Source organism: Teleopsis dalmanni, chromosome 2, assembly GCF_002237135.1.
Source record: "Teleopsis dalmanni isolate 2A chromosome 2, ASM223713v2, whole genome shotgun sequence".
Taxonomy (NCBI): domain Eukaryota; kingdom Metazoa; phylum Arthropoda; class Insecta; order Diptera; family Diopsidae; genus Teleopsis; species Teleopsis dalmanni.
In genome coordinates this window covers 144,592,029-144,600,379 of record NC_051847.1, presented here as the reverse complement: position 1 = coordinate 144,600,379, position 8,351 = coordinate 144,592,029, and positions in this window count along the sequence as shown.

Here is an 8,351-nt window from a genome sequence, read left to right as displayed (position 1 = left end):
ATTAAATATTTTATGTAATATATAAAATATTTTATTTAATTTATTAAATATTTTACTTTATTTTATTTTAATTTATAAACGATGATTATAAGTAAAATTTTTTTAAAAAAACCTCTAAATATAAACATCGTTAAATTAACGATCTAAGCCCAATAATAAAAAAACGTATAGAAAATTGATCATAATAACAAATAATTAATAACCAAAATTTAAGACATAATACTTCGTATTCCAAATATGCTTTTCTTTGTTAAAACTTGTTATTAAAATAAAAGAATTTTAAATGTTAATAACCTTTAACTAAAAAAAATATGGAAATGATCAAATTTCTTGAAAAACAAAGAAGATATATACATTCTTATGTATATATATATATACATAATTTGTATGATATATTTATGAAAAATTTCTTAAGAAACTTTACAGGTAGTGAATGAAATTAACTACGGTCCATTACTGATCTTTTCATTTTAACTACTGTGCTTAATGACCAATAAACCTAAAAAAAATATGAATATGGATGCAGATAAAGCATTTTTAGATGCTTTCATCGAATGTTAACAAAAGTAATAGCTGTTTGTGGGATGTCCAAAGCTGTGAATATAAAGATCGCAAAAAAAACGCGGCATATATAAAATATACAAAATTAGAATCAATTATAAGCAAAGCACAACCTATACGTTAACTATCAATTTTTTCAATTTTAAAATTTTATTTTAAACACACAAATTTCCACAGCACTACCCGCAAAAGCACTCTTCAAGAATTTTTCCAACTCTTGTGTGTCATACCTGTTCAAATTCGGTCGCTAGAAGAAATTTGAGCAAGAGAGAGCTCAACTCGTATGACACACCAGTATGATAGTCTGCACCCCACTTAACAAGCAAGAAAAATTAAATTCTTTTCCTTGAGTGAACTCAAAGGATCACCAATAAATAAGTGAGTATGTGTGAGTGGTTGTTGGTAAGGCAACAGCTACAGCTACAGCAACAGCAACAGCACGGCAATAGAGGCAGAGGCCGCGTCAGTGGTAACAGCAACGCATCGGTTGCTGTGGGAGCGCACAATTATGCATAATTAATTAACAACAACAATTGTTTAACACGGATTTTATATTTGCTCAGATATACTATGAAAATGTATTTCAAATGTGCATGCGTTACATGAAACTTAATGAATTATGAGTGTGCCTTTGAGAAAATTCATTTTTATTTTTATATTAATTTTTTTTGTTTACCTCAAAACAAAAACATTCTTATCATTTTTTTCCTTTGTTCTTACGCAAGTATGAAAGTTTATGAAAAATTTATTAGAACAGTCAAAATAGATAACAAATTACTTTTTTACCTGCTCCTCACAGAATAAGTGCTTGCTTGCTTGCTATGATGTACAAAAACAATGAAAAATAAAGCACATGCAAAATAAAATACAAAAAAAAAACTTCACTAAAACAGAGTAAAAGCAAATGCGTAAATACGTATCCTTATGTTTGGACTCGTTTGCCCCTTCAGGTTATTTATATTTACTGCTGTACTAAGATTCTGTTATTAACAGTAACAATTTGTCTGTGACTGTTAATTGCGTTTTTTTGTAAAAGTATTTAATTTTATTGCATATCTGCGGGCGCTGCTGGTGCTGAATAAGCTTAAAATAAAATAAGGAATACGTTTTATTCTTTAATAAAAATAAAATAGAATATATTACTAGTTTATATATACTATGTAAGCACAACAAGTTAAAAAATTATAAAATTAGAGTGTAAGAAATTTAAAGAATCAAAGAAATTCAATATAAAAAACGAAACAGAAAACGAAAGTTGCTTTTATTATTGGTCGCTACTATTGGTTTTGATCGAAAATGATACACTAGAAACATAAGAAAATAGACTAATTTGGAAAAGTTGGAACTTCAAGATGAATAATGATGTTCCCAATGTTCAAACTATCACTAACATAATTAGAATTCACGTTCTTAAAAAGACAATGGTTTAATGCAAGTCATGTAAATCAAGCGTACACACTTTTCAAATCTTCCTTTCTGAAATATTTCTTGGCAATAATGTTGTGTAAAACTTTTTTTAATCTATTGCAGTTTAGTTTTAGTGGAGGTTTTAACCGTCGACAACGTCAGCGATTCTGTCACGCCTCGCACTTATAGGGGCCATGTAAAAACGTTTTACATATTAATAAGAATTTAATTAAATTCATTTGGTAGAGAGGTTTCAAAAAGTAATCTACAGCCACACAAATTCTTTTTATATTATTTTAATTAATTGTTTTTTCGCTGACCATACAGCTGTTTCGAGTATTGCTAAATACCCATCATCAATGGTCTTGGAATTATTTCTTATATTTAATTATTTGTAAATAATTTTTTGAGACTGCAAGTACCAGATATTTTGGGAAAAATGTTTTTGTCTTATCATATGTAATTATATATTGAATAATGAATAAGTTTCATCACTCCACTGAGATCATATATCGAATTAACATTCAATGACTTCGAAAGTTTTGTCATGTTCTAAGAATCGATGAAAAAGGTGTTTACAGCGGACATTGTAGGAAGATGATGTAAAGGTAGATCGTCTCTATAGTAGGGTAAGGGTCACAAATAATATTTTTATATTAAAATTTAGTGTGGCAAATTTTTTTTTGTTAGCAGGACAAAAAAAAAATTACCGTAAACATAGAAATAAATAACCAAAAAAAAATTATAAAAATATATTTTAAAATAATAAAAATTAAAATAAAAAATAAAATAAAATCTCTAAGGAAAACAAAAATATAGAAATACATAGAAAAAAAATTAATATGTTATTAATTAGTTTTGATTTATCAATGCTTTATGATGGAAAAAAATGCTGTGACAACAAAAATACCGTGGTTTAATAAGTAGTACTTTGTTCCATGGAGACAAATGGTAAAGAAGTAGTTTACTGTCTCTGATTATCTAAAAGAGGTGGTGAGATCGGAAAACATTCAAATAGTTCGCAAAATCATTTTAGCATTTTTCGGAGTGATGAAAAAAAAAAGAGCCGTGTCACACGTCGTTGTTTACAATGGTGAAATTTTATGAATTAGAATTTAAATAATTTTAGCACCAATCGTAATTGTCAGATTTGGTCCTCAGCGATTACTATCTGCTCGCATATCTCAAAAATATAAAAAAGCTTTGAGAAAGAGATTTAGATCCGATGTAAAAATCATTAATTAAGCTATTTACGTAAGTTCTTTTGAGCTGTCTGGATGAAAAGTGTTTTAATTGACTCAAAATCTGAAGAATATATTTGTTTATTAAGAATTGGCGTAATATACGACTTGTGCTTGACTGGATTAACTTTACAAATATAATATACGTTTGTATTAATGCATTACTTAACATAACATACGCTTTAAAACAAATTACTTGCTGTCACCAATCAAATCTCCTAAGCATCTTGGAACCCACGTCGCTGTTGACAATTATAAGTTCGATATTGTGAAAGATTTTGTTTATTTGGAAACCAGCGTAAACACGAAAAATAATGTCAGCCTATAGATTCAACGAAGAATCATTCTTGCTAACAGATGTTAGTTGGGGCTATGTAGCCAATTGAGAAAAAAAACGCTTTCTCAACAAATAAAAACCATGCTTTGCAAGTCTCTAATAATGTCTGTCCTGCTGTATGATGCAGTAGCTTGGAAAATTACCAACAGTCATGTGAAGGCGTGAGAGAGAAAAATTCTTTGGTAGATCTATGATCCTTTTCGCTTTGACAACGAGTATAGAATTAAATTAAATGATGAGCTATGTAAGCTACACCGCGGCATTGAAATAGTTAAGCACATCAAAATTCAGCGGTTTCGTTGACTAGGTCATGTCGTGCGAACGGAATACAGTCCTGCGTTGTTTCGGTGTTTGACTTAGTACGCGGAAGTGTGAAACGCGGTAGAGAACGTTGGTATCTTCAGTGGAAAGACTAGGTGACCAACGATTTGGGGACACTTGGTACTAGCAATTGGCAACACCAAGCCACTATTTAGGCTGGCTGGCGGAGGCCACTCGACGCAGCCAAGGATGGCTCACGTTAAGTGAATGTGATGAGAATGAAGATCAGTATTTAGAAATAAATTTACTATATTATTTTTAAAAATAAACTCCTACATCTTAAACATTTCTTCGTCTGAAAGTTTTTATTCAACAGACTAACTTTGTTGCATACTTTTCTGTTAGTAAACATAATGGTGGAAATATGAACAGTTGCTGTAACAGTGTTAAAATGTGCGCACATATCATAACTACTTCGACAAGCTCACTAATACTAATACACAGATACAGTACTGTTGGGAAAAAATCAAAAATAACTGTTATAAACTGTTATAAAAAGTGTTTGAGTATTCCTTGCTGCGCTCAACATTTCAATGTATGAACTACCGTTAGCAGTCAGTTTGTGACAGTTGAGATTGCAAGTACGTGAATTCCTCAAAACAAAATAAATATAAATAATATACATATAACATATATAAAATATTTACTTTTGGATAAATAAAAGTAATATTAAGTGTAAAATTATTAATTTTAATGACAGTTCACTAAAGTTTAAAAGGAAAACTTAGTACTTTTTGAAACGTTAACAAAAATTTAATTTCTTTCGCTGCTGCTCAAGTAAAGCACGTTTGTTGTTGCGCAAGTAAACGATTTTTTTTTTCTGATGCCACAATTTGTGTTTTAAAATTTCATATATTGTTTTTTTTTTACAAAAATTTGTTTATAAAAAAAAAATACTTTTATTTAAATATGCAAAACAATACGAAAAAGTGGAAAGTTTATTAAATTTTCATCAAGAATAGTTTTGTTGTTGTACTTTGTTACATAAATCAGTGCGTTTTGTTGCGTCGCGTTTGCTGTTTGACGTTTATGCCATTACTGTTATCCCCACAAACAAAAACAAAAACAAAATAAATAAAAAACGTAAGCTTTCGTATATTTTGTGCTTACCATTGTTGTTGGTGTTGTTATTGTTGGTGCTGCTGTTGTTATTGCTATTTTTATGCTGATAAGCAAGTGTGTTCTTATGTATGGTGTTTTTGTTTTTGGGCTTGTCAGACATTGAAGAAAGCTAAATAAAAGGAAAAAAAATTTTTCTAACAGGAACAAAAACAAAACAGGAAAGAAACGTAAAATAAAAAGAAATATATAAAAAAAAAGAAACATAATTATTAAGGAAATAAAAAAAAATATTCAATACTAATATTTTACATTTAAACGCTGCTGATGCCACTCCTGATGCGTCGGCATTATGTTGCTTGAACTATTTGAACAATTTCAATACTAACACATACAAACTCATAGCAGTTTTGTAATTTACATATGATAACTACGTAGTGCTTTGTTGTTGTTTTTGTGTCAATTAATTAATGTGTAGTGATTAAAGATTTCTATGAAAAAAAAGATTATGTTAAATTTATCATAAAAAAAAAATTTCATGAAGATAATTGTTAGAATTTGTGTAAAAAATTATATAAAATATATTTGTAATTTTTAACATATATTAATTAAACAAAATAAGTGCCAAAATAAGAATTTTTCACTTTGGCGTACCTAAACAAATAAACTTGACCAATAGTTCGATTCTACAGGAAATCTACTTAATCCATTTTACTCGTACAGAATCTACTCAGCGATTTTATTCAGTAACTATACTAAATTCAGCATAAGCAATGTAAGTAGATACAATACAATACATAACTACAATATTATTTATTTTTCAACTGATTGATCGAAGACCAAATATTTTTTTTTTACTGAATCATATTACAACACAAAATACCTCAAAGGTTTTATATCTTTTATATATTATAAAGCAATTACTTTTTACATTAGCCAGACTTTGGCTAGACTTTTGCTTACACTCTTACCTCTTCACTAACTTACAATTTTATTATGAAGTCAGTTTTTGATTTTTAAAAATCATTTTATTTTGATCGTTATTTTTAGTATATTTCTATAATATTATTATTCTATACTAATATTCTATAATAATATTTTTTATTATAAAATCGGTTTTTTCGAAATAAATAAAAGTTAAAATTCTTAAAAAATAAAAACCGACTTTAAAATAGTTTCGACGGAATAATTCAAAAATCAAAAACAAAATTATATACAATTTAATGTTCGAAAACCCAATTCGAACATAATAAGATTTGTATTCGAACATAAAAAACTTATCATATCTACCAAGTGTAGCTGCCTAGTAAGCATATAACCCTGAGTACTATATATCAGCTATTTTTACTGTGAGAACTATTTTTAATAATACTTTTGTTTGTGGAAACTAATATAATTTAATATAGCACTATTGCTAAACTTTTTTTATTCGAAAAATAAAATGCGCTTGCTAATTTAATACAAATTAGATTGGAATAATTGCGATCTGTGTTACAATAGTAAAAAAAACAGGTGGATAACTTTAAATTATGTCGAATTAACGGAGTGAAAATTATTCTGGACAGCCAAAACTTTGCCAACTTACGAAAGTATCGAAAAAGTGCATTAAATTGTATATCAAAAGTGAATTAGAAGGATATATATAAAAAAATAGAACATTTGTTTAGGAAATAAACATTTTTCTAGAAAAATGTTGCAAACAAATTTTTTTTTCTTAATATATATGTTTTTCTTTTTAACTTAAAAATCTACACCTCGAAAGAAACACAATTTATGATCTAATATAACGCTTTCTGATTGACAAATTTAGCGTATTTGAATTAATAATTGAAATGAAAAAATAAGTAATCAATCCACACAAAAAAGTCCATGTTTACATAAATGCTAGAATGTTATTTCATTCCAGTAGGACCTAAATATATCTGATACTTCTTATTTACATACTTAAATATACCCATTACATTCCGTAACCAGATTTCGATTTGAGACTCGTCAACCAGTCTCCTCCAGTCTCATACATCAAGTGCACTTAATTCTCCCTCATCATTTTCACTAGGCAAAACCTACGCCTTCTTCCTAAAACATCCGTTCCGTAAACTATTCTTATCACCTCTTTGCTATCTTCTGTTTATAATTAATTACTTCTACAAATCTGTGAAAGTATATATTGTTTTTCGGTTGTAGTTCATAAGTCCTCTTTTTATTTTCTACACTCAAGTCCCTTTTTTACCGTTTAGAGGCGTTTACCTATGTGTGTTCTGGAAAATCTTTTTCACTTATATTCTCCTTCTTTCCTCTTCATCATTTGAATAATTTTCTATATGTCTTACACTTGTCTTTGTTAACTGGATAATTGCAAAAACAGGGGTTCGTCATTTATTTTTGCATTTGATTTTTTGCTGTCCTTATGTTAGGCACTTCAAGATTAATACTTTAGTATAAACAACCTTTCTTTTATGCAGGATTGGTATAATTTTAACAATAGTTGTAATCAAACATTTAATATTCCAAATTTGGTCCTCTTTTCTGAATTCCGTCGTAATGGTGACGAAACCAACTAATCTAATTATTATTAATCAATAAAATTATTTATAAGTTAGTGATTAGTATTTTAGTTAACAACTCTACACTTTTTTGGAACTATGATTGATGTGCAATAATTTCTGTCTATTAGTACATGATATATTTTTTCCTGAGAAACTTGAATAATAAGATACTCGTAAGAATTAATGCAGCTTCTTTTGCAAACTTGTCAGCTGTTTCATTATCTTTTATGTTCTGGTTCCCAGTCAAATATTACTTTGATATTATTATTTAACTCAGATATAACATATTGATAATGATACTAAGGTTAGAGAGATTTTATAGTTGCCTGACGATTCGAATATTTAATCAAGTCTGCATTTTTATATGTAAAGTCATTCGATAGCACGTTTTTCTGTTGTAAAGTTGAAAAATTATGCGAAAATTTCGTAGTGGAACTGCTAAATTGAAATCGAAATAGTTAAAGAAGTTATTAATTCAGATGGAAATTCTTATAAAAAAACCCTCTTTCAGTCTTATAGTTCTGGAACAATGTCGTTATTAACACATAGGTATAACTATTTTGCTAATACATTACAAACTACATGCTTTTCAATATAATTGTGTGTGGACTAACAATTACAGAGTTCAAAGACTAATTTACTTCCAACAATTTAATCGATCTGTTTTAAATTTAGAAAAGGAATAATATAAATGTGTAGTTTTAATTCTATAAAAACTTTTACTAAAGCAATATTAATTACTCTGTATGAAGGATATTTAAGATTGACAAAATTCAAAGAGAATTACGTTTTTTGTGAATATATTTCTCTATAAAATTCATTTTATGATGCTTTCATATAAACTCATTTTTAAGTTTTGATTATCAGAAGTTTCTTAAC